The following is a 23,150-nucleotide window of genomic DNA, read 5'->3' as shown; positions in this document are numbered from 1 at the left end:
TTGGTCTCAAAGGTTAAATGATGCACTCTGGGCCTATCGTACTGCCTACAAAACTCCTATTGGCATGTCTCCCTACCGATTAGTTTTTGGAAAAGCTTGTCACTTACCGGTAGAACTTGAACATAGAGCTTTCTGGGCTATCAAAAAGTTTAACTTAGATATGGCAGTAGCTGGTCCTCACCGAAAACTCCAACTAAGTGAACTTGAAGAATTGCGCAATGAGGCTTATGAAAATGCTAAAATTTATAAAGCAAGGACTAAGGCTTTTCATGATAAAAATATTAACCGTAAGTCCTTCAAACCTGGTCAAAAGGTTTGGCTATTCAATTCAAAGTTGCGACTCTTTCCGGATAAACTTCGCTCTAGGTGGGATGGACCATTCGTAGTGAAAAAGGTTTTTCCTTATGGTGCAGTAGAGATCCAACACCTCAATGGTGGACATATTTTAAAAGTCAATGGTCAAAGGTTAAAACCTTATGTGGACTGTGTTACCGATGGGCAATTGATCGAATTTCTTAATTTGACAAACCCTGTTTATCAAAATAACTAAGGATGCACCGTGTCTGGCTGAAGACAATAAACTTAGCGCTTGTTGGGAGGCAACCCAATTCTCTTAGATTTTTTTTAACATTGAAGACAATGTTAGGTTTAGGTTTGGGGGTATTCATCTTGATTTTCATTTCTTGATTTTCATTCAAAAAAAAAAAATTGTTCGTAAAATAATTATAATAATAAAATTTTAAATAAAAAAAGTTTTTGTTTTTAAAAAACCTAATTTCTATACATGAATGCGAGAATGATAAATACACAAGGTATATAAAATCTAAAAAGCCCAATGACTAGTCGGAAGTAATATAAATTTAAGTTCTTTTTATTAAGTCTCTCTTAGGGAGTTGTAAGCTAATTAATACTTTGGAATTTCACTACATACTGGCCGACCCTTCTAAGATCTAAGCTCGACATTATGTTGATAGTATAGTAGCAATCTTGGACCCTGATGAATCATATTTATCGTATCCAAAAAAAAAAAAAGAAAAAAAATCATCAATAAAAATGGATTTAGTCAGGAACATCGAAAAAGGCTACCTATTGTCAAAGGTCAAATGGGCTTGTGATGAGGACTCCGAGCATAAGTCCGTAGGGGAGTCTTGATGCCCGACACCTTATGCCAACTGGTGTGAGAGTTGTCAACTGATTGCTCATTACACGGAAAAATCACCACAAGAGTAAAAGTGCACAATTTATATATCTTTTATAAAAAAAAAACTCTGTATTGACCTTGAAAAAGACAATAGTGTGAAAGCCGTCGTTTTAAAAATTCGAGTAAACTGGAATATTACAGATAAAGCCCGTGAGGTACTAAAGTAAACATCCACAACTCTCAAAATCCTGCAGATAAGATGATTTTGAATCAGTGAGCAGGTCCTTTCGACCAATCCTTGGAAACTACTAGTATTAGCAATATTTTGGAGATCCGAACCCTTAGCTTGTGTACGGTCCAGATTTCACCGAGCACTCCAGTATAAATGAGTCTTACAACTCCCTAAATGGAAACTTAATAACTTCAACTTGAATTGCATCTTGACCTAGGGATCAATTGATTTTAAAAAAAAAAAGAAAAGAAATTAATAATAACAATAATGATAAATGATTTATTGAAGTTTGTGGGTATCTTCACTGAAAATCCTCACGAGACTACAACTCGTCCACTAGGGTAACCTAGGGGTTTAAAGCCTTGTTACATATGGTAAATGTAACCGCGATGCCTGCGAAAGTGAGTTAAAATTCTTCTTTTCTAGTTTTATTTTGCTCGAGGACTAGCAAAACATATGTTTGGAGATGTGATAAGTGCTTAATAATCTATAATTTAGTTATCTTTCCATAGCACTTATCAATGTTTTTAAACTGATAAATATATATTTTACCATAAAATTAAATAAACATTGAAATGAATTTAAAATATGGTAAGGGGTAAATAATTCTTTTTTCAAAACAGACTCTAAACTTGTCTCTCTCTTGGTTATAATCTTTCATGAAAATATATAAGGACGAGATTGTGTTGACCCGATTTGGTAACCTGATGGAGTTGTAATCAAGCTAAGGTTATAATTAAATGGGTTTTGGTCCTGATTCGATCGAAAGTTATAATTAATTATGTATGGGGCAAAGGTTTGATTAACCCTTTTTATTAGGTCACGGTCCAGTTTTTAGTCTTGTCTGGTCGAGTTCGATCTGAAGCAGCTTAGCAAGAATTAAATTTAAAAGACATAGGGCTCGAGAACAAGTTCAAGCAACTCAACGATCATGACCCACCGCAAATCCAAAGTCAATTTCCAACCAACTCGTTACTTGCCTTCATATAAAATTCATAATAATAATAATAACTAAATATTCACGATTCACTGTTCATATGAACAGTGTCCAGTTAAAACACTGTTCATATGAATAGTGTTAAAATAAAAATAAAAAATAAAAAAAATAAAAAATAAAATGCCGAAAACACTGTTCATATGAACAGTGTTCGTGAAAATACTATTCATGTGAACAGTGTTAGAGAAAAAATAAATAATACATAATAAATAAATAAATAAATAATAAAAAATAAAAAATTGGGAATTCACTGTTTATCTTCTCCTTCCCAGCATTGCAACAGGAGACCTCTTCCCAGCAGCCAGCGATACAAATCATCCACGCGGTGCAACCCCAACCCATTCCAAGCTTCATCGCGATGAAGCCATCAACAGCCCGCACGCGGTGAACGTCCCAGCAGCCGGTAATCCAGCAACCTCCAACGCCCGTCCGACTGCAAGCGGGATCCAAGCATCACACCCAACCACCCACCGTCCGTGGCTCCCTCCCGACGATCCCATGATCAAATCCGCCGGCGACCAGTTCTCCGTGATTCCAGTCGGCCGCAATCAGCCGCGTGCCCACCGTGCCCGTGCAGTCGACTCTTCCCAGCAGCGGAGATCCAGCCCCTTTGCCATCACAGCCCGCGTCTTCTCCTCCGAGATCAACGATCCACTCCTAGCAGTCGAAATCCCAGCATCTTCGCCTCTTCCTCCGCCCGTGATGCAGCCCACAGCCAAGATCCAGCTCCGCCATCAACCGCGTGCGTTCCGAGCCGCATCAAGAGCCCAACTCCTCTCCGTGATCCCAGCCTCCTCCGCGTTCGGGCATCCCGTGATCTCACATCCGCATCTCGAGCATGCTCTCAGTGGATCCATCAAGGGGGAGAATGGGTATAAAGAGGGTGGCCATCGGCTTGGAAGGGGAGAGCTAGGTTGTGAAAGAAACAGGGGAACCCCTGTTTCGGTGAAGAGAAGAAGAGAGGTTCGGTTGGGAGAAAAAAAAAAGAAAAGAAAAGAGGGGGGAAGAGAATAGTTTGTGATATTTTTGGAAGAATGGGAGGTGAAGGCTTTCATTTGAAGATGGAAGGACATTCGGCCACCATGCGCGGCTGAACACCTAGTCTAGGGCTGGATGAAGCTCTAGCAATGTATCAGGGCATTGTAGTTCTTACTCTTTTAATTTTTTGGAGCTTGTTTAAATTCTTATTATCAATGAAAAATTCTTTTACGATGTTTAAACTTTGAGCATGCTATTTATTATTCATGTCTGCTAAAGTAGTCTAAGATGATCCATGCCTAGGAAGATGAGGTGTGCTGCACTCTAGGTTAGCATAATTAGGTAGACACTTTTTGCTATGCCTGAGATGGATCTTCCTAAAACTCTTTATGCTCTTATTTCAAAAAGGCTTGTAGCCAAATTGCATGCCTCTCCAAAAGACAAAAATTAAGAACACAGTCCATGATGCAATGCTATGTGGTGGATTCCAAACCCTAGATCTATCTACTCTGATAAATTTCAATTCGCACTCATAGTTTAATTTAGTTAAATTGAGTTAGCAAATCCTTCTTCTTTATTTTTTTTTTAATAAAAATAACTTATTCTTCAATCCCTGTGGACCGACACCCGTAATCACTATCCTACAGGATACGTGCTATTGCATGGTTTATTTTTGAAATTGAAATAACCGATCAGTCAGACCCACCGTATATCCCGCGAAAATAAAGCTGTGATTGGGTCCTCACTTAACAGTTATTGGAGCCTGTTGCCCAAGGTGACAAGCCAAGAGGGGGGGTGAATTGGTTTCTCTTAATTTTAACTATCTTACTTATGTTAAATGATGAGTTAGTGGAATTAAACAAATCACAATACAAACAACAAGAAGTATAGTGGTTCGGTGCTCTCCTTAGCACCTACGTCCACTTCCCAAGCGACCCCTTGGGAATTCACTATAATCCCGCAGATTACAGTTGGATTGTTTTCCGGGCTCACAATCCAAAAACCTTTACACTTTGGTTTTCCGGGTTCACCAAAAATCTATGTTGGTTTTACGGGCTCACCAACGAACCTATACAATTGGTTTTATGGGTTCACCAACAACCTACGTTGGTTTTACGGGCTTACCAACAACCTACGTTGGTTTTACGGGCTTACCAACAACCTATGTTGGTTTTTCGGGCTCACCAACGAACCTTTACAATTGGTTTTACGGGTTCACCAATCAACCTATTCCGTTGGTTTCGCGGGCTAACCAACTAACCTTTACAAGGAGTTTAATAAACAAAGTAAGAAGATTTAAGCTCCTAGATGAGCAAATATAATAATATAATCTACAAAGTAGAGTTTAGAGAATAGTTATCGCTTGATGTGACTTCTCTCTTCTTTGTCAAGGATGCTTCACTCTTCAAGGGTGGATGGAGCCCTTAATGACTCTTGGAATCTGCTCAACCACTTTCTTTTGACTCTTGAATGAAGCTCTTGGATGAAGCTTGCCTTGCTAGGGTTCTCTCTTGAATGCACTTGATGTATTTTCCAAAGCTTGCTTTCTCTGATGAATACTCCCTCTTAAATACTTCTCCAACCTCCAAATAGTCCTTCCTGACCGTTGGATTGAAGAAACTAGCCGTTTATAGCCGTTGGGAGTCCAAAAAGCACTTCTGCACAACTAGCCGTGATGCTTCTGCCCGTGCTTGGGTCGACCCAAACTTTTCTTGGGTCGACCCAAACCACTGTTCATCAGACTTGGGTCAGCTCAAGCTTTTTTTGGGTCGACCCAACTTTCACTTGGGTCGACTCAACCTTTCCTTGGGTCGACCCTCTCAGAACCACAGAAACTTGCAATTCAGCTTTTCTTCAGTTGGGTCGACCCAACATTTCTTTGGGTCGACTCAAGGTTCAGTTGGGTCGACTCAACTTCTTCTTGGGTCGACCCTCTCAGGGTTTCCAGAGAACCTTTTCTGTTATCTGTTCTGCCATTGCCTTTGGGTCGACTCTCTCAGTGTTTGGGTCGACTCAAGCGTGGGTCGACTCAACTTCCTCTTGGGTCGACCCTCTCAGTGTTTCCAGAGAACTGTTTTCTTGAGTCTTTGAGAGGCTTGAGGTTTGGGTCGACTCATGCTTTCCTTGGGTCAACCCAACTACTGTTCATCCGTGCCATTTTTGCAGAAGTGTGCCAAATGCTTTCTTGATGTGCCGGGGCCGACTCAATCATCCTTGGGGTCGACTCAATCCACACTTTGCTGCAACTCAAGGTTAGATTCATCCAAATAAACAATGAAATGCATCTTTATCTTATTATACAAATATACTGAGAGTAACAGACTTATAAATGAAGTATCGAATTAACTTGTAACATACTCTTGATTATTGCTTGTTAATCATCAAAATAATACTATCATCCTCAATCTCCCCCTTTTTGATGATTACAAAATATAGAGTATGAGCCTATTGATACTTATCTTAGAATCAGTTTTAAAAGGGCTCAAGTTGCTGAATTTCAGCTTTTCAAATATGAGAGTGAAGTCTCCCCCTATTTCATTCAAATGTTTCCAATTTAACTTTTTGAATTGCTCCCCCTTTCATTTATATTTCATTAAAGATGAAACTCCAAAAATTTGAGATAAGGCATGAGTTTCAGGTTATGTATCGAGGTGTGAAAGGTGCGTGCCAAATTCTGAAATTCTTTGTGCCAAATTCTGAAATTTAATTGAAATTTTAGATTTGATCATTTTCATTGTTACAAATTGCTCCCCCTTAAATGTATATGCTTTTCCATTATAATTTTCAATTTGTTTTACAACTTATTTCTCTTTTCTTACACAACTTATTTCTCTTTCTTTACTTCTCCCCCTTTTTGTTATCATCAAATAGGTGCATGGGAATAGATACAATAAATAACAAACATTCAAACTTCATTGATCAAAATAGGAACATTTTAGTACAATAATGCCAAAAACAAAAGCAAATACAATGTTCCTCAATCAAAGTTCAAAATACATGATAAACACAAAATACATATGAGAACTAGATACATATCCTAGGCTCTAAACAAGATCATGAGACTCTCCCGGATCGCTTGGCTACGGCTCTCTTGGGTCCCATTTCTCCAAGATCTTGAAGTAATCTACTGTTTGGAGATGATTGGAGAAGATTTGAGAGTGGGGAATAGGATTTTTGGAAGAGGACAAAGGGTAAACAGTGCCCTAGATAGCTCACGGGTCCCCCTTTTAACAGTGGGGTCCCGACGTTGGGTCGACTCAAGAATTTTCTTGGGTCGACCCTATTCTGGGTTGGGTCGACCCGAGTTCATAAATTTTTCCTTTCTCTTTCTTTTCACTTCTAAAAATTTTCCTTGCTTCCAATCCTTACAAATTCTTTCTGGAACAATGATACATGAGTAAGGAATCTATAGATTACAAGTTTGACTCATGTTTCATGGGTTTTTAGAAATGAGAGGAATGTATCATGAGACTGCTTGCTCCCTTTTATATCTCTTCAATAAAAAGGATTACATATGCCTAATTCCCTCCTTAGCGTGCAGAATCTATCTTCACTCAAGGGTTTTGTGAATATGTCGGCTAATTATTTTTCAGTGCATATATGCTCAATACATATGTTTTCATTTTGCACATGATTCCTAATAAAATGATATCTTATTTCTATGTGTTTGGCTTTAGAATGCTGAACCGAATTTTTAGTAAGGTTGATGGCACTAGTATTATCACACTTAATAGGAATATTATCTAGCTTAACTCCATAGTCCTCTAGTTGTTGCTTAAGCCATAGTATTTGAGCACAACAACTACCAGCAGCTATATATTCAGCTTCAGCTGTTGACAGTGCTACTGAATTCTTCTTTTTGCTAAACCATGATACTAAGTTGTTTCCTAAGAATTGACAAGTTCCACTAGTGCTCTTCCTATCTAATTTGCATTCAGCAAAATCAGCATCTGAGTATGCAAGCAAATCTAGACAGGAGTCTCTTGAGTACCATAATCCTATATTCATAGTTCCTCTTAAATATCTAAGAATTCTTTTAACAGCACTTAAATGTGACTCCTTAGGATCTGATTGGTATCTAGCACATATTCCTACACTAAATACGATGTCTGGTCTACTAGCAGTAAGGTAGAGCAAGGATCCAATTAGTCCTCTATAAAGCTTAATATCAATACTCTTTCTTTTTTCATCTTTGTCTAGCTTACTAGTAGGATTCATTGGAGTGCCTACTCTCTTATGATTTTTATTCCCAAACTTCTTTAGTATTTCCTTTGTATACTTAGTTTGATGAATGAAAATACCTTCTTTAGTTTGTTTGATTTGTAATCCTAGAAAAAAAAACTTAGTTCTCCCATCAAACTCATTTCGAATTATCCATGCATTAGATCAGCAAATTCTTTGCAAAGAGTATCATTTGTGGCACCAAAGATTATGTCATCTACATATATTTGTACCACTAATAGATTTTCGTCCTTTTTTTTGAGAAACAGTATTTTATCTACATTTCCTCTACTAAAGTCATTATTAAGCAGAAATTTGCTTAATCGATCATACCAAGCCCTAAGTGCTTGCTTCAATCCATATAACCGAAATTGAAATAACCGATCAGTCAGACCCACCGTATATCCTGCGAAAATAAAGCTGTAATTGGGTCCTCACTTAACAGTTTTTGGAGCCCAACCCCACCTTTACCCCATAACATCTCATGTTAATAGAGAGTTCCAATCCCCCGATGCAACTAGCCCACTGTATCCAGCCGAGACTAATCAACACCGGAAAGATCTTAGCAACTCTACTATGGTGGAAGATCAATCGACTTAATATTGGGTAATCAGATCTTAGTGATTTCAACTTTGAGCTTTCCATAGGAGGTAATCGATCAATTGGTCAGGTAAGCGGGTGGGAGGCTCTCCTTACTCAGAGAGTAAGGTCCTAATTAAGTAACCACCTTTGAGCTTACCTAGACACCAATTAGATCAATTAATCAAATATGGCTAGCTCAATGTATCGTTCACTCTCGATTGATTTAGGGAGGTTTTAGGTCTCTTGGAATTTACATCTAATGTAACCATCTACCCTATACCATATGTTATTCGATTTGCATCTTATGTAAATGTCACATTGGTTCAGGTTTACATCCTATGTAATTATGAAACCCTTTCATATATTATGTGATTATATCTTATGTAAATGACATAATTGTTTCAGTTTACATCTTATGTAAATGTCCTATTGTTTAAGGGTTTTATTTACATCTCATGCAAATAAATTTTTGTTTAACTAATACATACATCTCATGCATACATTATTTTAAACATAACCTTAAACAAGTATGAACATTATGATTGCCATATGCATCTCATGTATATTTTCAGATCTAAAATTTTAAACCTATTATGCTATTCTCTGGATTTCAGATCATGCATTACTTGATTTTAAACATTGTAATCTTATTGCAATTCTAAAATAATTTGCAAGATCATAGCAAATAAAAAATCTGCATGCTGAAAATTTCAGCACGCAGAAAATCTAGCAAGCATAATTTCTTTAAAAATCAGATTAAAAATGTGGTAATCAATCCTTAGGTCCTAATCATGCTCCCTAGATCCATGGCTTTGATACCACTGAAGGGGAAGACTTCACTCCTACATGGGTTCGATCCTATTAAAAATAGAGTGACACCCATGTATACCTATCAGAGCACACATCTCTATATGCCTCCGGACGGAGAGCCATGCTTCATCACATGATTACATGTGAGAGTTTCCGGAGATCGAACCTTTGCTCTGATACCACTGCTAAGTTACGCCCCGTTCGATGCGACGTTCGCAGCAGAATTCGAACGGGATGTCGTTCATCGCATGAATGCGCCTCGGATCGTAGAATTCAAAAATTTTTCTAGATCCAAATCCAGATGTTCTTTGAATTCATTAGGAAGGAGAGATTAGGATCTGAGGAAGGTTGATTAAGATTCATAAAACTGAAACTAAAATCAAAAAAATTAATTTGAAGATCTCATCTTCAAAAATTCTACAGATGAAGAACACCGCAGCCTGATGATCCACACAATTGTCCGGCCTCTACAGGTATCCACACGAGGATCTAATCATCTAAGATAGGGTCTTACCGGAGTGCTAGCTCCTTGTAAAGACCTCTCATGACTATCATATAGATTAGAAGATAAAAATCTGCAACATACCTCCTTAAAGAAGAACCCTTTCTTCTTCAACCTTGCTCGCGATGGAGGAAGAGGAAGGAGGAACCTTGCACGTGGATATTTCTTGCCTTGCTACCATGGAAGAAGAGGAGGACGAAGACCTCTTGCTGCCGTGGAGGAGGAAGAAAGAAGAGGAGGCGTGGAGAGGAAGAGGAGAGAATTAATTCATAACTTCTCCCTTGCTACCCTTTTATAGATTGGGTTTAGGGCTCCTCCTAATCTTATTAGGAGTATGGGACTATAACCCACCCTTGGATTAATGCCAAGTGTCCAATCCTTGTGCTCATAGATGCATGACATGTGTCTATTTAATCAATTGAATAATTTTCCAATCATATTAGGATTCCTAATCTCATTAGAAGAATTAATTGATTTGGGAGCATACATCCTACGACGCCATGTGGACTTTAAAGTCCACATAGTGTGAACATGACTTAAGTCATATTCATCCTACGATGATATGTGGTCTTTAAAATCCGCACAAACCTTGGTTTAATCAAATTGACCCAATCATGAACCCAAATCAATTTGGATCGAACCCAATTTGATTTAGCTCGTTAAATCAGCCCAATTGCAATCAATTCCACTTAATTCTTCTTTCATTAACTCACTAACACTTAGTGGGTTAATTCAATCACCAATCATATTGATGATTGATTTCTATTATGATTTCAAATCATAATTATGATAGTCTGACTAATTAAATCCTCTATGTGTTTGACCCCGTATGTTCTATTCTGACTGGTAGTGAGATATATTGAGATCTCCATCTCAATATCACTGAAACTCCTTTCAGTGGACTGAAACGAATTCAGTTCTACTCTCAGGGTTCACTGATCACCAAGTGAATGCCTTGAGTCTCACAATCCACTAGTGATACCTAGCAGTATGTGGTGGCAACCCAGCAGAATGGAATATCTGAACCTCTTGGTGCAATTAGCGTATGATACAGTCCCTCTATCATGGATCCCGACGTGACGGAGGTTATGAATATCTCGTCAAATTCCGTCGTCCATCATATGTCAAATTTACACGACTTCCAGTTCAAGATATGGAAAACTCTTTTTCCAAAATACCTGGCCAGGAATTTATCGAACTCAGTCTTGGGATTTGTATCCTAAATGTCAATCGTCAGCATATTGATGATTGAATTTTGTAAATGAGTTGAAAAATTAATAAAGTGTTATTTGGCATTATTCACCATTTTATCTTCAAATGAACTCTTATATGATGAAGTTCTTTGGACTTATGTTATGATAAAGGAGGATTTATCTTTGAATCCTTAAACTGGTTCGCGACCAAATGGTATGTTGTTACTGGGATGACAGCATTATCGAGGTTAGGTCATTGTGTGACATATACATTGGTTGTCCTCTTAACCAAGAAGTGTGGAGATACTGGTATGCCACATAGGTGAAGTGTAGGAGTACATTTCACTGAACGTTACCAATTCCGGAACGCTCTACGGTCAAGAGATGTTCCGAGTGGATATGGGTATAAGTTTGGCCCTCTGACTTGAGATCACAATCTGTGACTAGCAAGCAACTCACTATACTTTGGTACCGGACTACCTGAATTTCTAATTCAGTGACGGAAGGTCACTGGGTGCAGTCAAGTACTTGCGTAGTCAGTTGTGAGTCGAGATGGAATTGACCCCTTCTGAAAACAGAAGATAATGTTTTGTGATTAATTTAGCAAAATCTTGGCCAGGGTAATCCTAGTGAGGAGTCACGGGATATCTAAAGTTAATCACATAATGGATATACTAATTATAGGGTTGACAGTGAGCTCTAAGTCATCCTGGCATTAGGAGTCAAGGAGATTGAATTATACAGTAACCATAGTCCAGGGTTCCAGAATATTAGCTTCGCATATATTCGGCCTATCCGGACGTCGGGTACCATGCTAGATGGTCACATCGATTAGTATAGGAAGACGTTCCTATACTACCGGCTTAGGTCCGAACCTATGAGGTCACACGCATAAAAGTTTCTAGGTTGATCAAATGGCTGATTGATGATTAAGAATCATTCAGGGGTAATTTGGTCAATTCGATTGACAAATTATCCAAAGCAAAAGTTGCATTAAAATAATTATTGAATTATTGGAGGACTAATTAGCAATTAGATTGCTAATGAACTTAATTTGATTGAGTAATTGGGCTTAGGTTGAGCCAAATTGAATAGGATTCAATTTGGGCTGCATCAGGGTTTGACCTAATTGGATTGGGTTCAACCCAAGTAGATCGAGCTTGACCCAATTGGATTGGGCTTGATCCAAATCAATTAGAAGACTTTATTTGATGAGGAAATCAGAATTCGATTAGGAGAAGAATCCCTAAATTTTAGGAATCCATCCTTATCTTCTTGGAGAAGAATGACACCTTAATTTATCACCAATATTTTCTACACCTATCCTCTTTATTTTTGGCCAAAAATTGGCATGAGAAGAGAGGAGGCGTGGGGCTATATTTACTATAAAAATGGCACCTTAAATCTTCCTAGAAAGATTTAGATGAATTTCCTAATTTGTAGGGATTGCATGGCGCATGAAATAGGGTGGTCTGCGGCTGAATTTTGGATGCATGAATTCCTATATTTTAGGAATCCAAAATGCATGAAATTTGGATATGTTTATCTTCTCTTAGCTGCCAAACCACCAGAATTTTTTGGGAATTTTATCAGCCAGATTAATTAGCTAAATTAGGTGTGATACGTGGGAGGGTCTTTTGGCTATAAAGGACTCCCATGCCTTGGGTTCAAAATATACCATTTTTAGAAGTTTCAAAAAAATTCTGAAAAAATTTCCTGAGGGCCTCCATCACTTCTTCTCCTTCTTCCTCATGTCCATCCTCCATCTCCTTGAAGAACAATCAAAGGTTGAGTGTTTAGAAGGAGAAAGCTTCAGCCATTGCTGCGTTCCTGCGCGAGCTAGCACTCCCGTGGAAGACGATCTACCTAGGGCTTCGCATGTGCTTCTCGTAGAGGCCATTCATGTGCGTGGCTGCAAAGTCAAGAATCAGATCCATAAGTTTCTTCCATCATAAAATGTATTAATTCTATATTAATCTTTTTATTTTGGAGTCAGGGTCTAGGTCTGATTCCCTGAGATTTTACCCTCCTTTAGGGCTCCTCACGGAGTTATCTCCAGAATCCATTCGATGGATATTCGGAGATTAATCGAAATAGAGTGTTTATCTTTCAGATATGATAGTTAATCATACATAAAAGTTTTAACATAATTGTTTAAACGATTCCGGCATAATCCTATGTGTTCTTAAGGTGCTGATTTCTAGATTTGATCTTATAAGCATGCATAAATTAAATTGTTTGATTCGGTTTTTCCGCTACTTTTTAAAACTTAAAAAGAACTACGTATGGCTTGATCCTCCTTATGAAGAGGTACGTAGGCAACCCGATCAGGTTCAACCATGATTTTAGAAAAAAAAAAATCAGCATGCTTAATACCGAAGAACCTAGGATTCACTTTTAATGGTATCAGAGCCAGGTTTATATTTAAACTTTTATATTTTAATTCTTGTAATTAAATCTGAAATCATTAACATATTTAGATTAGATCTAAAGTATTTTTTATGATTGATTTAATTGCTGATTATGCATGATTAAGTAGATCTGAAATTTTGGATGCATATGATGCATGTTTGTGTTAGGATTAGTAACATGAATAAATCTGAAATTATAATATTGTTTAGATTAGATCTAAATAAAGTTTATGATTTATATGATCTCTAATTTTAATGAACAAATCAGATCTGAAAATAAAAGTGAAAAAATAAATACATAAGATGTATGTTGTTTGAATTAATTCATGTTGTTGTGTATATGTGATGCATGAACATAAAACATAATAACTTAAAACATGCATTAAATCTGATTACATATGATTAACTACAAAAACTCAGATCTGAAAATATGTTTTAAGAACTGAAAGATTGTAATTAATATGTAATTAAAAAGAAATATGCAATGATCAAAACTTTCATAAGTCTAAACTTAATTGAGAATTAAGTGTTATGAAATAGAATTGTAACTCAATTAATTAACATTGCATAATTCTTTGGGCATATGGGTTAGCTTGAATCAAGTTCCTAGGATTGGGTTAGACCTAAGGTTAGAATCATACATGGACAAATAGAATAATTGATCAAATCTAATTAAGTAGTAACTAGATTAGGTCAAGAAAATTCTAGGTCAATTTATAATAGTTGTAGATGGATCAAGTCCATGTCTTTGATTAGACCAAGATGGAACTTGATTTAGGCTCAGAGGTGTAGCCCGAGTCATTTGAGTAATCAAATCGAAATTATTTAACCAGTCAGTGTCTAAGGTAAGTTTGGCAGTTTTGACCGGTGGTTTTTAATTGTGAGCTACTCGCACTGATTCGTCTTTGTCGAGTTAATGGCATATCCCTTCCACCGATCTCACTTACCTGGCCGACATGGTCAATCACATTTTGATTGGATCACTTAATGATTCGAGTTCATTGCAAAGTTGGACGTGATGACATCAGATGTCATAACACTCTACTGCGATAATAATGGCGCCATAGCTCTTGCTAAGGAGCCAAGGTCTCATCAGAAGTCCAAGCATATAGAGCGGCGCTTCCACCTCATACGCGACTATGTTGAGAAGAAGTATGTCGAAGTGCAGAGAGTAGACTCCGCGGACAACGTGGCGGACCCGTTAACTAAGCAGCTGAGTCAGCAAAAGACTAAAGCCCACCTTGAGAAGATGGGACTTAGATAACTAATTGGCTTTAGTGCAAGTAGGAGATTGTTAGATGTATGCCCTAGAAGCCAATTTGGCTGACACATTGTTAATTCTAGGACATAATTTTGTACTTGACTATTTATTATTGAATAAATAAAAGGCATCTTTTTCATTCATATTGTTTATGTGTCTATGAATCGTCCAAGAATTAATAAGATGATGATGCATATTCTTAAGAGTTAAGAATTTGAGCCATGCATCATTGATGATTAAATTCTAAATACTCCTGGTCAATGGATCATCACGAGGACGGTGATCGATCCGATGAGATCAGTGTACATATTGCTTTCCTTATGGATGGACGAGACTCGAGACCACGGTGTGGCGACACTGAAGTAATAGTGCAGGTGCTTGTTAAAAACAAGGGTACTGAGCGTGACCAAGACAGGAAGTCACTTGGATGTCTATCCACTCGTCAGTGACTTGCTTGATGTTGCAGTAGTGTGAATGGTCCTTTGACCTGCGGTGCTTCGGCTACTCACAGTGAGGTTATTATAGTTTGACTGCACGTATACATGGTCTCTAGACATACGGGTCCATGCAGTGTAGATTGGCTGCAATAGGTTCACTGTAGGAGTAGGGTATGCACCTATATGGAATCTATCGACCTTGGTAGATAAGGAGAGATCCTATGTGATTTATAAGACTGAGTTAGTAAGACCTCGGCCGGGGCAGTATGCATAGTGGAGAAAGAGTTTTCCATTCTCGAACTTAAGTCCAATAAATTTTGACATATGACAGACGATGGGGTTTGACGAGTTGTCCATGACCTCCGTCCTGTAGGGATCCACGATAGTAGGACTGTATCATACGATAACTGCACTAGAGATTCATCATTCCATTCTACTGGGTAGCCACTACATGCTGCTAGGTGTCACTGGTGGATGGTGAGACTCACAGAGAATATCTCGATAATCGATAAATCCTGATGAGTTGAGTTGGAACTGTTCCAACCCATTGAAAGAAGTTTTCAATGATATTGTGATAGAGATTGCAATATATCTCACTACCAGTCAGAATAGAACCTATGGGGTCACACACACTAGAAGTATTGACCGATCCGATGGTTGAAACGTGATTATGAATCACAAGTAATCAATTCGATTGATAATAAATTAAAGAAGAAACAATGGAAATTAATTAATTGGACTTAAACAAGAATCCTACTTGGAGTAGGATTCCGGGAGTTCTAATTGGATTGGGACTAGGAATCCTACTTGGACTAGGATTGGAAGTCCTATTTGGAGTAGGATTCCTACAATCCTAATTAGATCAGGATTTTGAATTCAATATGAATTCCTACTTAGAACAGGATTCCTAGAAGTCCAGATTAGATTAGGACTTCGGATTCAAATAAGAGTCCTAATTGGATTAGGACTAAAATTAAATAAGTCCTAATTGGATTAGAATCTCCTAAGTCCTAATTAATCATTAACCTAATGAATCAAGATGACTCCTGTTACGGGGGAATTTAGCTACCATGCCCCACGTGACCGGCACGCGCGCCCAGGAAGACTACGGCAGTCCCTTGATCCAGCAATCCGACCCCGAGTCGGATATCTTCGGCTCCGCAGCCCGACCCCGAGTCGGCTGCCCCTTGATCCAGCAATCCGACCCCGAGTCGGATATCTTCGGCTCCGCAGCCCGACCCCGAGTCGGCTGCCCCCTGATCCAGTCATCCGACCCCGAGTCGGCAATCTCCCGACAACAACAGGCTGTTCCCCTGAGGCACGCCGCGGCCCCCTGCTCCACTACTCCCTGCAACTGTCGCATCCGGTGCTGCTCCACGATCCCTTGTAACAGCCGTACAAAGCGGAGCCCCACTACGCCCTGTCATGGCCGTACCCAGCGCTGCCCTACGACGCCCTGTAACGGCCATGCCAGTGGCAACTCCATCGTGCCGCACGATGACCAACCCCCCAGAAAGACCCCCCAGCCTGGTATATATGCGGCTGGGGGGGAGAAGGGGGAGGGTAAGCAAAGGTTTTCCAGAGTATTCTCTTACCTGCTGCTGCTATCTCTCCTTCTCCTTCAATCTCCTCTGACTTGATCGTCGGAGGGCCCCCACTACCCCAGTGGTGGTGCGAGGCTTGCTTGCAGGTTTCCCGGTGGAAGGTGGAGCGCAATCAACCCAACTCCAAGGGAATCCCGTTCACACCGCTGTGCCAATCGTTCTCGGTTTGGACCACCAGCAACAACTCCTAATTGGGTTAGGATTGAAGAGTTCAATTGAGTCATGGTTCATTCAAGTTCTAATTGGATTAGGACTTGTATAAAACCCAAATTGGTTAAACCTTGGACTAAGCCTAATTAGATTAGGACTTAGCCACTAGAAGACCTCCTAATCCTCCTTAGAGGAGGACTAGGGTTAGCCAAGAGGGAGGGGCGTGCGCCCCTCCTCTTTTGCTTTGTTGGTGCGGCAACACAAGAGGGGCCGGCGCCCCTCTTGGTAAAGTATCAAGGGCTCCTAATTTGTAGGAGCCCTTCATGCTTTAAAAAGGGATGTGGGCGGCACCCTAGGGCTGATCATTGAAACCCTCTCCCTCTCCAAGCCGTGGCCACCATTTCTCCCCTTGGTCTTCAGCCGCAAGCAAGGGAAAAGCAAAGGAAGTCTTGGCGGCATCCCTCCTCTCCCTCTCTTGGGTTCCAACGCAAGCAAGGGAAAAGGCTACAGGTCTAGCTTTTGGTTCTTCATCCAAGTTCCTCCTTCTTCTTCCTCCTCCCAAGCACAATCAAGGGTTGATTCAAAGGGAGGACGTCAGCCATTAAAAGAAGTCTCTGCAAGGGAGCTAGCACCCCGGGAAGACAAGAAAGCTTTGATCGGATCTCTACTTCGTGTGGATACCCGTAGAGGCCAGACGCGTGAACGGCTTCAAGCGAACCTTCATCCTAAATTATGAACTTCAGTTTGCGGTGATCATCTACCCACGCAAGGTGAAGATCTAATCTTCATAATTAGTTTATAAGTTTTTAATTCTAATCTATCTACGAATGGTTATTGAACAACGTTCATAGGATGAGCGATTGATCCCGCTTATGCCTCTTCCGCTGCATCTGAAATTTTTTTTAAAATTTTCTGCGGCATGGGCGGATTTTCAATAGTGGGTATTCATATTTTATTACATTTATAGACAACCTTTCTAGATATGGTTATGTCTATTTAATGAGACATAAATCTGAAGCATTTGAAATATTCAAATTGTATCATAATGAAGTAGAAAAATAAACTGGAAAGAGTATTAAAACTCTTCGATCAGATTGAGGAGGCGAATACCTTTCCAATGAGTTTTTGACATATCTAGAAAAGAACGGGATTCTCTCCCAATGGACTCCTCCTAGTACACCACAGTATAACGATGTATCAGAAAGAAGAAATCGAACCCTATTAGATATAGTTCGATCTATGATGGGGTTTACAAGTCTGCCTATATCCTTTTGGGGATATACACTTGAGTCAGCTTGTTACATTCTTAATAAGGTTCCAAGTAAGTCTGTAAATAAAACACCACATGAGATGTGGACTGGACGTAAACAGATGCTCTCTCACCTTAGGGTTTGGGGGTGTCCGGCGTAGGTCAAACATTTGAAAATAGACAAACTTGAACCCAAGTCTGACAAATATTTCTTTGTCGGTTACCCTAAAGAGACTAAAGGATATTATTTCTACCTTGCTGAAGAACAAAAGTTGTTCGTAAGCAATAGAGCTGTATTCTTAGAGAAGGAATTCCTTGGAGAAGGAAGTAGAAGCTCTAATGTTGAACTTAGGAAAGTTCAACATGTAGAAGATCCGACACCATCCACTGAACCAGTTAAGTCTGAATTGATTAGATCAAATCCAGAACCTATTTTAGATGCACCATTAAGGCGATCAGGTAGAGTACCACATCAGCCGGACAGATACTATAGTTTCTTAATCCGGGATGGGGATCCTATTGAACTTGATGAAAACGATGAGGATCCGATCATCTATATGGATGCAATGTAGAGGTAGGACTCTAATAAATGGCTTGGAGCTATGCAATCCAAAATGGAATCCATGAAGATCAATGATGTATGGACATTAGTTGACCCACCCGAAGGAATTAAATCCATAGGGTGTAAGTGGATTTTCAAAAGGAAACGGTGAGCAGACGATCAGGTTGAAACCTATAAAGCCCGTCTGGTTGCCAAGGGATATCGTCAACGTCATGGTATTGACTATGATGAGACGTTTTCTTCCATGGCAATGCTCAAGTCCATTCGGATTGTGCTTGCGATAGCAGTATATTTAGATTATGAAATTTGGCAAATGGATGTAAAGACCGCTTTTCTAAATTGAGATTTAGAAGATGAGGTGTATATGATGCAACCTGAAGGTTTTATATCTGCAGATGAGTCTAAGGTGTGCAAGCTTCAAAAATCCATTTATGGATTAAAGCAAGCTTCACGGAGTTGGAACATACGATTTGATAAGGTGATCAAATCTTATGGCTTCATTAAGAATGAAGAGGAACCTTGCATTTATAAATGGGCAAATGATTTATTTATTATATTTCTTATTTGTATGTGGATAATATTCTTCTAATCGGAAATGACATTCCTGCATTACAAGGAATAAAGGTTTGGCTATCATCTCAATTTGCCATGAAGAATTTCAGAGAAGCATCTTATATCCTAGGGATGAAGATCTATAGAGATAGATCTAAAAGATTGCTTGGATTATCCCAATCCACATACATTGATACTATATTGAAGAGGTTCAGTATGATTAATTCCAAAAAAGGCTATCTTCTGATGGGCCATGGAATTAACCTCCCTAAGAGGGATTGTCCGACAACTCCTCATAAAAGAGAGAGTATGGATAGAATTTCATATGCTTCGGTAGTGGGATCTATAATGTATGCCATGACATGTACTAGACTAGACGTGGCATACTCACTAGGAGTAGTGAGCAAATACCAATCTGATCCAGGTAGCAACCACTGGAAGGTTGTAAAAACCATCCTTAAGTATTTGAGAAATACTAAAGACCAGTGGCTTGTTTACAGTAATTCTGACTTAAAACTTGAGGAATATACCAATTCAAGTTTTCAGTCAGATCAAGATGATAGTAAGAGCGTGTCGGGATATATCTTTACTCTTAAGGGTGGGGCCATCTGCTGGAAGAGTTCCAAGTAGCATACAGTGGCAGATTTTACATATGAAGCAGAATATATCGCAACATCTGATGCCGCCAAGGAAGCTGTATGGTTGCGGAAGTTCATCACCGAGCTTGGCGTGACACCCTCCATTGATGGTCCAGTTTCTGTATTTTGTGACAATACTGGAGCCATAGCTTAAGCAAGAGAACCCAAAGCACATCAACGGACCAAACATATTCTACGTTGCTACCACCTAGTTCGAGAGATTGTCGAACGAGGTGATATTGATCTTCAGAAGATTGACACAAAAGAAAATCTGGCTGACTCATTTACCAAAATCCTCGGCATCAAAGAGTTCAATGAACACAAGTCGAAGATGGGTATTAGATACTGTGCCGATTGGCTTTAGGCTAAGTGGGAGCTGTTGGAAATTGTATCCTAAAAGCCAATCGTCAGAATATTGATGATTGAATTTTGTAAATGAATTGACAAATTAATAAAGTATTATTTGGCATTATTCATCATTTCATCTTCAAATGAACTCTTATATGATGAAGTCTTTAGGAATTATGTTATGATAAAGGAGGATTTATCTTCGAGTCCTTAAACTTGTTCGCGACCAAATGATATGTTATAACTAGGACGACAACATTATCAAGATTAGGTCGTTGTGTGACATATACGTTGGTTGTCCTCTTAACCAAGGAGTGTGGAGACACTGGTATGCCACACAGGTGAAGTGTAGGAGTACATTTCACTGAACGTGACCAATTCTGTAACACTCTACTGTCAAGAGATGTTGCGAGTGGATATGGGTATAAGTTTGGCCCTCTGACCTGAGACCGCAACCTGTAACTAGCAAGCAACTCACTATACTTTGGTACCGGACTACCTGAATTTCTAATTCAGTGACGGAATGTCACTAGGTGCAGTTAAGTACTTGCATATCAGTTGTCAGTCGAGATGGAATTGACCCCTCCTGAAAATAGGAGATAATATCTTGTGATTAATTTAGCAAAACCTTGGCCAGGATAATCCAAGTGAGGAGTCACGGAATATCTAAAGTTAATCACATAATGGATGTACTAATTATAGGGTTGATAGTGAGCTCTAAGTTATCCTGGCATTAGGAGTCAAGGGGATTGAATTATATAGTAACCATAGTCCAGGATTCCAGAATATTTGCTTCGCATATATTCGGCCTATTCGGACGTTGGGTACCATTGCTAGATGGTCACATCGATTAGTATAGAAAGACGTTCCTATACTACCAGCTTAGGTTCGAACCTATGAGGTCACACGCATAGAAGTTTCTAGATTGATCAAATGACTGATTGATGATTAAGAATCATTCAGGGATAATTTGGTCAATTAGATTGACAAATTATCCTAAGCAAAAGTTGCATTAAAATAATTATTGAATTATTGGAGGATTAATTAGCAATTAGATTGCTAATGAACTCAATTTGATTGAGTAATTGAGCTTAGGTTGAACCAAATTGAATAGGATTCAATTTGGGCTGCATCAGGATTTGACCTAATTGGATTGGGTTCAACCCAAGTAGATTGAGCTTGACCCAATTGATGAAACTTGATCCAATTGGATTAGGCTTGATCCAAATCAATTAGAAGATCTTATTTGAAGAGGATTATGAGTCGAAATAATCAGAATTGGATAAGGAGAAGAATTTCTAAATTTTAGGAACCCATCCTTATCTTCTTGGAGAAAAATGACACCTTGATTTATCCCCAATATTTTCCATGCTTGTCTTCTTTATTTTTGGCCAAAAATTGGCATGAGAAGAGAGGAGGCGTGTGTTAGGGAATCAACCCTATGAATGCGGAATATAAAGGATAGTAGGAGAAATGAATAACACGGCAAAAACAATAGCAAAACGCACAAGACGCTCAAGTTTATGTGGTTCGGAGTCTCTTGCTCCTACGTCCACAGCCGCACAGATCAATAATTCACTATATGATCAAAGGAAGTTACAGAGATTCAAAAGAAGAGAAACAAACTCTCTTTCTCACAGCAAACAATCTCTCTCAAGACGAGCAACACGTCGTCTTCCTGATGCACACAAAGGATCTACTTTTTGGAACCTCTCGTTGATGAGTTCTAGGATTTCTCTAGGTTGCAACCTTGCCTCTCGTGTCCCTTAAGAAGTCTATATATACCTCCCAATCTCTTACTTTGATTAGGGCTCAAAAAACCTTGGCTTGGACCCGGTTCATAACTCAGCCTCGCGTGAAAACCGTGCTCGAGTCGACTCCCGCAATACTGCGAGTCGACTCGGCAACAGTCCACAGAAAAATGCCTCTCTGTCTGCCTGTGGGAGTCGACTCCAACACTGGGGAGTCGACTCCAGGTCTGCTGGAGTCGACTCCAAAAACTGTGCCAAGACTACCTGCGTGCCAGAGTCGACTCCAAGTCTGCTGGAGTCGACTCCGGACCTTGCTGAAGGTTTCTTTCTTTGCTGATTCAACTCCGAATCTTCTCGAAACTCTTTCCGGCTGGTCTTCCCTTGATCCTCCACCACCATAGTGCACATAGGGGTCTAGGAAAAGGGAATGGATCAGGCTCCACAACCCAACAACTCTCCCACTTGGAGACTGATACATCCAGTTGTGCATCTATCTTAAAAATAAAACAAACTTCCATATCTTGATATGTATTCTTTGTGCGGCACCTCCATTCAACTATCTTTGGAGGCCAATTGAGGCCATGCATAGCCTCAATTTCTCTGTAGTGACTGTCTTAGTCAACATATCAGCTGAATTCTTTACTCCTTGAATCTTCTCAAGTAACAAACTGCCATCTTCTAGCAACTTTCTGATATAGTGATATCTCAGCTGTATGTGCTTCGTTCTCGCATGAAACATGGGTTCTTAGCTAAGTGAATAGCACTCTGACTGTCGCAGAATAGTACACTACAGTTCTGTTCTCTGCCCAGCTCTTTCAGAAGGTTTTGTAGCCAAATCATCTCCTTGCTGGCTTCTGTAATGGCAACATATTCTGTCTCAGTTGTCGAAAGAGCAACGATCTTTTGCAGTTGTGAGAACCAGCTCACTGCTGTCCCGCCTACGGTATAAACATACCCTGTGGTGCTTCTTCTAGTGTCAGTATCACCTCCTAGGTCTGCATCCACAAAACCTTGTAGTGTTTGACTGCCTTTTCTATAACACAAGCCTACATTTCTGGTACCTTTCAAATATCTTAGGATCCACTTGACAGCCTCCCAATGTTGTCTACCCGGATTGGCCATGTATCTGCTCACAGCTCCCACTGCATGTGCAATGTCGGGTCTCGTGCATATCATAGCATACATCAAGCTGCCTACAGCTGAAGCATATGGTACCCTTGACATCTTCTTCAGCTCCTCATCATCCTTGGGTGATTGCTCTTTTGAAAGTTTGAAGTGGCTTGCCAAAGGTGTCTTCACAGGATCTGCATTTGTCATATTGAATCTATTCAGCACCTTATCAATGTAGTTAGCTTGAGAAAGCTTCAGTGTGTTCCAGCCACCTTATCCCTTTCAATCCTTAGCCCAAGCATCTGTTTTGCTGCACCCATGTCTTTCATTGCAAACTTCCTTGATAGCTCTTTCTTCCATCTTTCAATCTCTTGTAGGTTCGGTCCGGCTATTAACATGTCGTTAACATACAAGAGTAAGA

Source organism: Phoenix dactylifera, chromosome 1 (genome assembly GCF_051530095.1).
Source record: "Phoenix dactylifera cultivar Ajwa chromosome 1, Ajwa_hap1_PhDact_Kaust_v1.1, whole genome shotgun sequence".
Lineage (NCBI taxonomy): Eukaryota > Viridiplantae > Streptophyta > Magnoliopsida > Arecales > Arecaceae > Phoenix > Phoenix dactylifera.
This window is presented reverse-complemented; position numbering follows the sequence as displayed.